Here is a 6,921-nt window from a genome sequence, read left to right on the forward strand (position 1 = left end):
ACAGTGACCATTTTTTTTTCATCTCTTGCTGTATAATAAGCATTCCATTGAGGATTTATTGAATCTGATCCAGTTGGAATCAAGGAATGAAAGTTGAGTAAGTCACCCTTAGTGAGAGGTTCACTTGTCCTGAGCCCTGATCGACCTGCATTTATTACCAGAGACAAGTATATTCCACACAAAAAGCTTTGAATTTCCTCAACAAACTTTTCATGAGCCAGCTACTTTCAGGGGTCTTTTCATGCTTTTTTCAGCATTTCTGTAAAATGTATAATTTTGTCTTCCACTCCATGTACACTCCATGCATGAGTGTATTTTCTTCTGTTATATATATAGTCCACTCATGTCAGTTCTTGTGATCTTGTGGCAGAAGAAAGGACAAAACAAAATCCTGGTGAAGCTCACCACCCTGGCTCTTCCCATTCCCAAGGGGTTACGGGAACCGCACTTCAATTCAGATTTCAAATATTTGTCATCTTTCTTCCTCTTTCAAACTGTTCTTAGGATTTTATTGTAACCATAACAACCTATTGTCATAATTTTTGGATGGTGAGCTCTGAGAGTGTGGATCTCACCAATATAATTCTGCTTCACACAGAATTCTATCCAACTATTACTTATAGATCTTTAGAAGGGGAGTGGCAGCGACCCAGGACTGAATCCAGTGCTGTCTGTAAGGAGATTGTACGTTCACCAAATGTCAGTGTGTGTTTCCTCCAGGTATCCAGTTTCCTCCTACATTCAAGTTCAAGTTCTTTATTTGTATAGCACTTTTTTTTTCAACTTACATTGGCCAAAGTACTGTACACACCAAGGGAATCGATCAACACTGGTATAACCATTTACAGAATAACGGATTAAGACATAATAAATAGACCACAATTGCAGTGAATAGTTCAATGCTGTCAGAAGTTAGGAACATACCAAAACTTTCAGACGTTAATCAATAGCAACAGAAGGTATGTTTTTAACCTGGATTTAAAGCAGTTTAGGGATGGGCTAGTTTAATGGTCAGGGGAATGCTGTTTAACATTTTGGGGCCACAACCGTGAAGGCCCAGTCTCCCCCTTGTATGCACTTAGTGCATGGTACAGCCATGCATCCTACAGAAGCTGACCTGAGCTGCTTGGGAGCAGAGTAGGGCACAAGCAGATCAGAGAGGGGGGGTGCAAGGTTGTTCAGGGCCTTACATGTAAATAGCAGCAGCTTGAAGTCGATTCTGAGCTGCACCAGCAGCCACTGGAGGGAGGCCAGAATTTCAGTGATATGGTCCCTCTTCTTGGCACCTGTGAAGGCTCTAGCTGCAGAATTCTGAATCAATTGGAGGCGGGTTAAGGAGGACTGGCTAATCCCAGTGTATAGAGAGTTAGCATCATCCAGAAGATAAGGATGTCAATAACCCTTTCCAGGTCCTTGAGTGAGAGGTATAGTTTTATTTTAACAATGGTGTGAAGCTGGAAAAAGCAGGCCTTCACCAGGGCATTGACCTGTTTGTCAGATGTGAAGGCAAGATCAAATAGCACCCCAAAGGTTTTAATAAGAGTGAAGAGATTACCTAGGGAGTCATGTAACTTTTTGGTGAAATTAAGGGCCCGATTTTGTCTCATTAAGTTGGAGGAAATTGCATTTTATGTCTTCCAGACAGTTGGTGAGGTTTCTGATTTTTGACTGGTCATCCAGTTTTAGGGGGAGGTAGAGCTGGGTGCTATTGGTGTAACAGAGGAAGGAGATGCCATGTTTCTGCATGATATGGCTGAAGGTTGGGGGGGCGGGATTTGTAATGGGGCAGGGCAGGGAAAGGTCAAAGGTGACAGCAGTGTGGTCCGATACACCTGTGTCAATTAATGTTGGGTCGCTGAAGATTGGGTCAGCTGACAGGACTAGATCGAGTGTGTGGCTTACATTCCAAAGTCATTCAGTGCAAATGAATTAATTGTCAAATGGATATACTTGGGTGGCACAACTCATGGTTACTGTGCTATATCACAATATTAAAATTTAAAATAAGCCTTTACATAATATTTATTCTCTCATCAAAATAAGTTACTGTAATATTCATTTAATTATGTGGAAAGCATTATTAGATTTTGATATAATATAATTAACACAGAATTTTTCATGCCTCCACATTTATTATTTTAGGTTCTTTATTGACTTGAAGTGTTCCCAGCAAATTTATATGACTCCATTCATCTCATTGATCAATCTACTTTTACAGATCAAAATGGATCATCTTCAGTTGAAGTATTCTATTCTAGTCTATTCATTGACATCTCTAGTCCACCTTATTGCATCTTGTCCTGATGCTTACTTTTCAAAGCCAAGACATGGATTAATGTTGTTCAATGATAGAAAGTCTGTAGGCTGTGAATAAAAATGGTGTGCAGTGTCCAGATCCAGGGCAGTCAAGAGAGCTTATATGAGTTAATATCCTACAATGGAATCACTAATGTGAAACAGAAACATGAGGAGTGGGACATTAGATAGTGAAAAACAAAGCTGAGGGTTCTATTAAGTTGGGTTGATCTGAGGGACAGGCTTGACCTAATGCCAGGTTGGGGCTGGAATAGTAACCCAGAGAGTGGGGCTGAAAATTCCAGCAAGGCAAGCTGTGAACTTGAATTGAATTTTTGAAATAACAACAGAGTTGCTAGTCCTGCCCTAGCACTAATGGCCACAATGTCGTAATTTCACGTTCCAATCCACACTCTAAGATCATCTGCCTTCCCTACAATACTCCTAGCATTGAAATAGATGCACCTGAGAACATATCCACCACATCCAACCCATTGACTTCTAACAGTGCATGCAATTTTCAAACCATCTTTTCCCTCCTCCACTCCTCTATCTGCTCTGGCAGATCTAGTTTAAACCCACTGGTGCAGCACTAGCAAACCTTCCCGCATGGATATTAGTTCCCCTCCAATTCAGATGCAAACCATTCTGTCAAAACAGGTCCCAAATTCCCTCGAAGAGATCTAGAAACCTAAAGCCCTCCCTCCTGCATCATATCTTTAGCTAAGTGTTAAGCTGCATTATCCTCCAACTTCTAACCTCATTAGCACGTGGTACAGGTAGCAATCCTGAGATCACTACCCTGGAGGTCCTGTTCTTCAATCTAGTCCCTAACTCCCTGAACTCTCATTGCAGGACCTCCTCACCCTTCCTACTCATGTCATTGGTCTATACATGGACCACGACAACCAGCTGCTCACACTCCCTCCCTCATGCCTCCTGTCATTTACAGAATGGCAAGAAGTCAGGCAGAGGAACATGAAAGATGAACATGAAAATGCTGACACCAGAGAACATCGAGGATCTAAAGAAGGTGTACGTTGGTTGGATAACCATTAATACTTTTGATTTCCGTGACCTTATGGGAAGCGACCAAGTGAAATATCAAGAAGTTAATTTTCCTCAAGGATGTTCAGAGAGCAAGACAAATGGAGAGACAACTGAAAAAATCCCAAAATGGCCTTCAACAATCCTTCTCCTGCAGTCAAGAGGGATGGATGTGAGAGAGGAACTCTGAGAAGTGAAGAGCTAGCAAGCTGTGGTATTCACCTCAGAACCCTCCAAGTTCATTCTTTGATCCAGAGTCAGCCTAGTGGAGCACAAAAACTTGAGCTCACACTTCTTCCAAAAGGTTCACAGATGGAGCTCTGTGAAAATGATAGTTCAATCACATGTTCACAAATGGACATGCATAAAATCAGTAGATCCTTTTCTGCCAATCTGTATAACACTAAGGCCCCAGACAGATCAGCCTCCCAGAACTTCCTACCCAATTCCACAGAAGTTTAAGACAACACAAAACAGGAGCAGAAGTAGGTCAATCGGCCCATTGAGCCTGCTCCACTATTCTATCATGAGCTGATCCATCATACACCCAGCCCCACTCTGCAGCTTTTTCCTTGTAATCCTTGATGCCCTAAGTAATGAAATATCTATCAATCTCTGCCTCAAATACACCCAACAATCTCAATTCCACAGCTGCTTGTGGCAACAAGTTCCACAGATTCATGACCCTCTGGCTAAAGTAATATTTCTGCATCTCTGTTTTAAATTGACCCCCTTTTATTCTGAGGTTGTGCCCAATTGCCCTAGAATCCCCCATCATGGAAACATCCTCTGTCCAGGCCTTTTATCATTCAATTTAGAGGGATGCAGATGAAACAGAGGCAAATAGGACTAGCTCAGGTAGGATAGGTTGGCCCAAAGGGCCTGTCTCCATACTGGATAACTCTATGATTCTATATATATAGAGTATATCACTAAAACAATTTACTGCAGACAGTTATGAATGCAGCTCAAGCCATCACGCACAACCACTTCCTTCCATCAACTCCATTGGTTCCTTCTACTGTCTTGGAAAAGCACCCAACAAATTGAAAGACTTCTCCTACCTGGTCACACTCTCTTCACTTCCTCCCATCCAGAAGAAGAATCACGAGTATGAGATCACACACCACCAGATTTAAAGGCAGTTTCTTTTCTGCCAATTTTAGGCTACTGAATGAAAGTCACACAAGTAAAATTATGGTGCCTTTGCTCTATGCCATCTCTCTCTGTAATTCTGCAGTTGTGTATCTTTTGTTTTACTGCATATGAGATGCCAAGCTGGACAGCTTGCAAACTCTATTACAGTATCTGGATACATGTGACAATAACATTGAATTTGAAGCTGAACTTCAAAACCTAGATTGATTATGTTTGTCTGAAGCTCACAGTAAAACACATTTTGTTTTACTTTATTCTAAAGACAAGGAAGTTGTTTTCCTGTAATTGCAGGCCCAAAAGGGAAAAGAAGCTTATAAACCAGTTGGATTGCGCAGTGAACAGGAACCACAGGTCTGTTGTCACAGAAACACAAGACTGACAAGCAGATGCAGCTACTGTTCTAAGCTGCAGGGTGAATATACCATTGATCTTTTGGCAAAACTATTCAAAGGTTGCCAGACATTAAGAACATTGAAGTCTGAAAATGAGTTAAAGTTGAGATTTAAGTCTCTCTGGGTTAAGAAGATATTAAAAAGATCATAGCAGACCTATAAATAACCTCAATCCACCTTCCCACATCCCTTTCCTATTTTTAATATCTAAAATTCTATCAATATCTGTTTTGAGTATTCTCGGTGATGGGATCTCCACTAAAATGTTTGGATTTCAAAGTTTTGCCACCATCAGGGTGAAGAAATTTCATCTTTTTTTGAACAGTTAATTATTTTTTTGAAACCATGAGATTGAGACTCCTCAGAAAGGGGAATCATGAGATTACCTATGATTGAAGAGTGCATAGGTCCCATCTGTTTAATCTTTCTTCAGGCTCAATGGGCTGAATGACCTATTTCTGCTCGTATGTCTTTTGGTCTAAACTACCTCCTCAGGAATCAATCTAAAGAATCTATACTCTGCTACCTTGATCTGGAGTGAGGGGCACTAGGTAGGGCTGCACAATTATCATAGTGTTAGTTCAATGCTATTACGGCATCAGCAACTTTAGTTCAAATCCACCACTTTCTGTTAGAACTTTGTACATTCTCTCCCATGACTGCATGATTTTCCTCTTGGGGCTCTGGTTTCCTCTCATGTTCCAAAGATGTCCAGGATTAGAAGGTTAATTGCTCACATGGGTGTTTCTGGGTGAAGTGGCCTCATGGGCCAGAAGGGACTGTTATTGTACTGTATCTCTCAAACAAATTGAGTAAATCTGTAAACAATCTCACCAAAATCTAATACAATGGAAGTGTGTAGAGCTCGTCGAAAGAACCAAAGACTTGTTGATCCAAACCAAGGCTTTTATTAGCAAAAGACAGGAGCGCTTCACAGGTGGCCGACCAATCCAGAATGATCCGACCTGGCTAGTGTTAGGTCTGCTTTGTTCATGAATGAGTGAGACAAACACCAGGCTGAGTCGAAATCAGGGTTCTTTGTTCTTTATTACCGGATTGTAACACTTGCGACTAACCATGTTAGTCGGAGAATGCATTCTGCCGTTATCAGCAAAATGGTGATTTTTTATACCCTTGGATATGTGCTTAGAACATCATCATATCATTACTTGTCCAATGACTAAAACTGTTGCTATCCTTTCCCTGCTAGCTTCCTGCCTCTCAATCCATCAATGTCTCTCTTATCTTGTAAGTACACGGATGCATTCACATCTTGTTACAGCCCTGCACATTCCCATCTCATGATATTTTACCTAACAGGAGTACAAGGACACCTCCCCTTCTTGTTACAGCCCTGTACAGGGTAACTCCTTACACATTCCCATCTCATGATGTTTTACCTTACACTAGGGACACACCCCTTTAAGGCCCAGACAGTAGGCGTGGCTAAGCTCTCAGCTAATCGCTGTAAGCACAGTCATTACACTCTAGATACTGTAAATAGTTACATTGGTGATAGGTTTGTACTATCACAAAGTGTTTTATGTTTACTCTTTAACTCAAACCCTCTTGCAATAAGGGTTGACAATTTTTGTCCTGAACTGTTCGCTGTACCTGGATTTTAACTTTCAGTGATTTGTTCACAAGAATACTGTAACCCACAAAACCTTTAACCCTATCACCATTTAAAAAATAATCTAATTTTCCATATTTTCTCACAAAGTGCAGGACATTACATTACATCATATTTGCTCTTTTTTGTCCATTATCCATTCAAGTTTATAGTTCCCTGAAGCCTCTCTTTCAACCTTCTCACAGCATATATTGCCACCCAGCTTTGAATCATTAGGGATCTTGGAGAGGTGACATTTGACCTGTTGTTCAATCATCAGTAAAGATAGTGAATACCAGAAGTCCCTGCATCAGTCCCTATGTCAACCCACCAATCACAGTCTTCCAACTGGGTGGCACGATTGGTGTAGTGGTTAGCGCAATGCCTTCACAGCACTAGCAATTGGGACCAGGGTTT

This window comes from Narcine bancroftii, chromosome 5, assembly GCF_036971445.1.
Source record: "Narcine bancroftii isolate sNarBan1 chromosome 5, sNarBan1.hap1, whole genome shotgun sequence".
Classification (NCBI taxonomy): Eukaryota; Metazoa; Chordata; class Chondrichthyes; order Torpediniformes; family Narcinidae; genus Narcine; species Narcine bancroftii.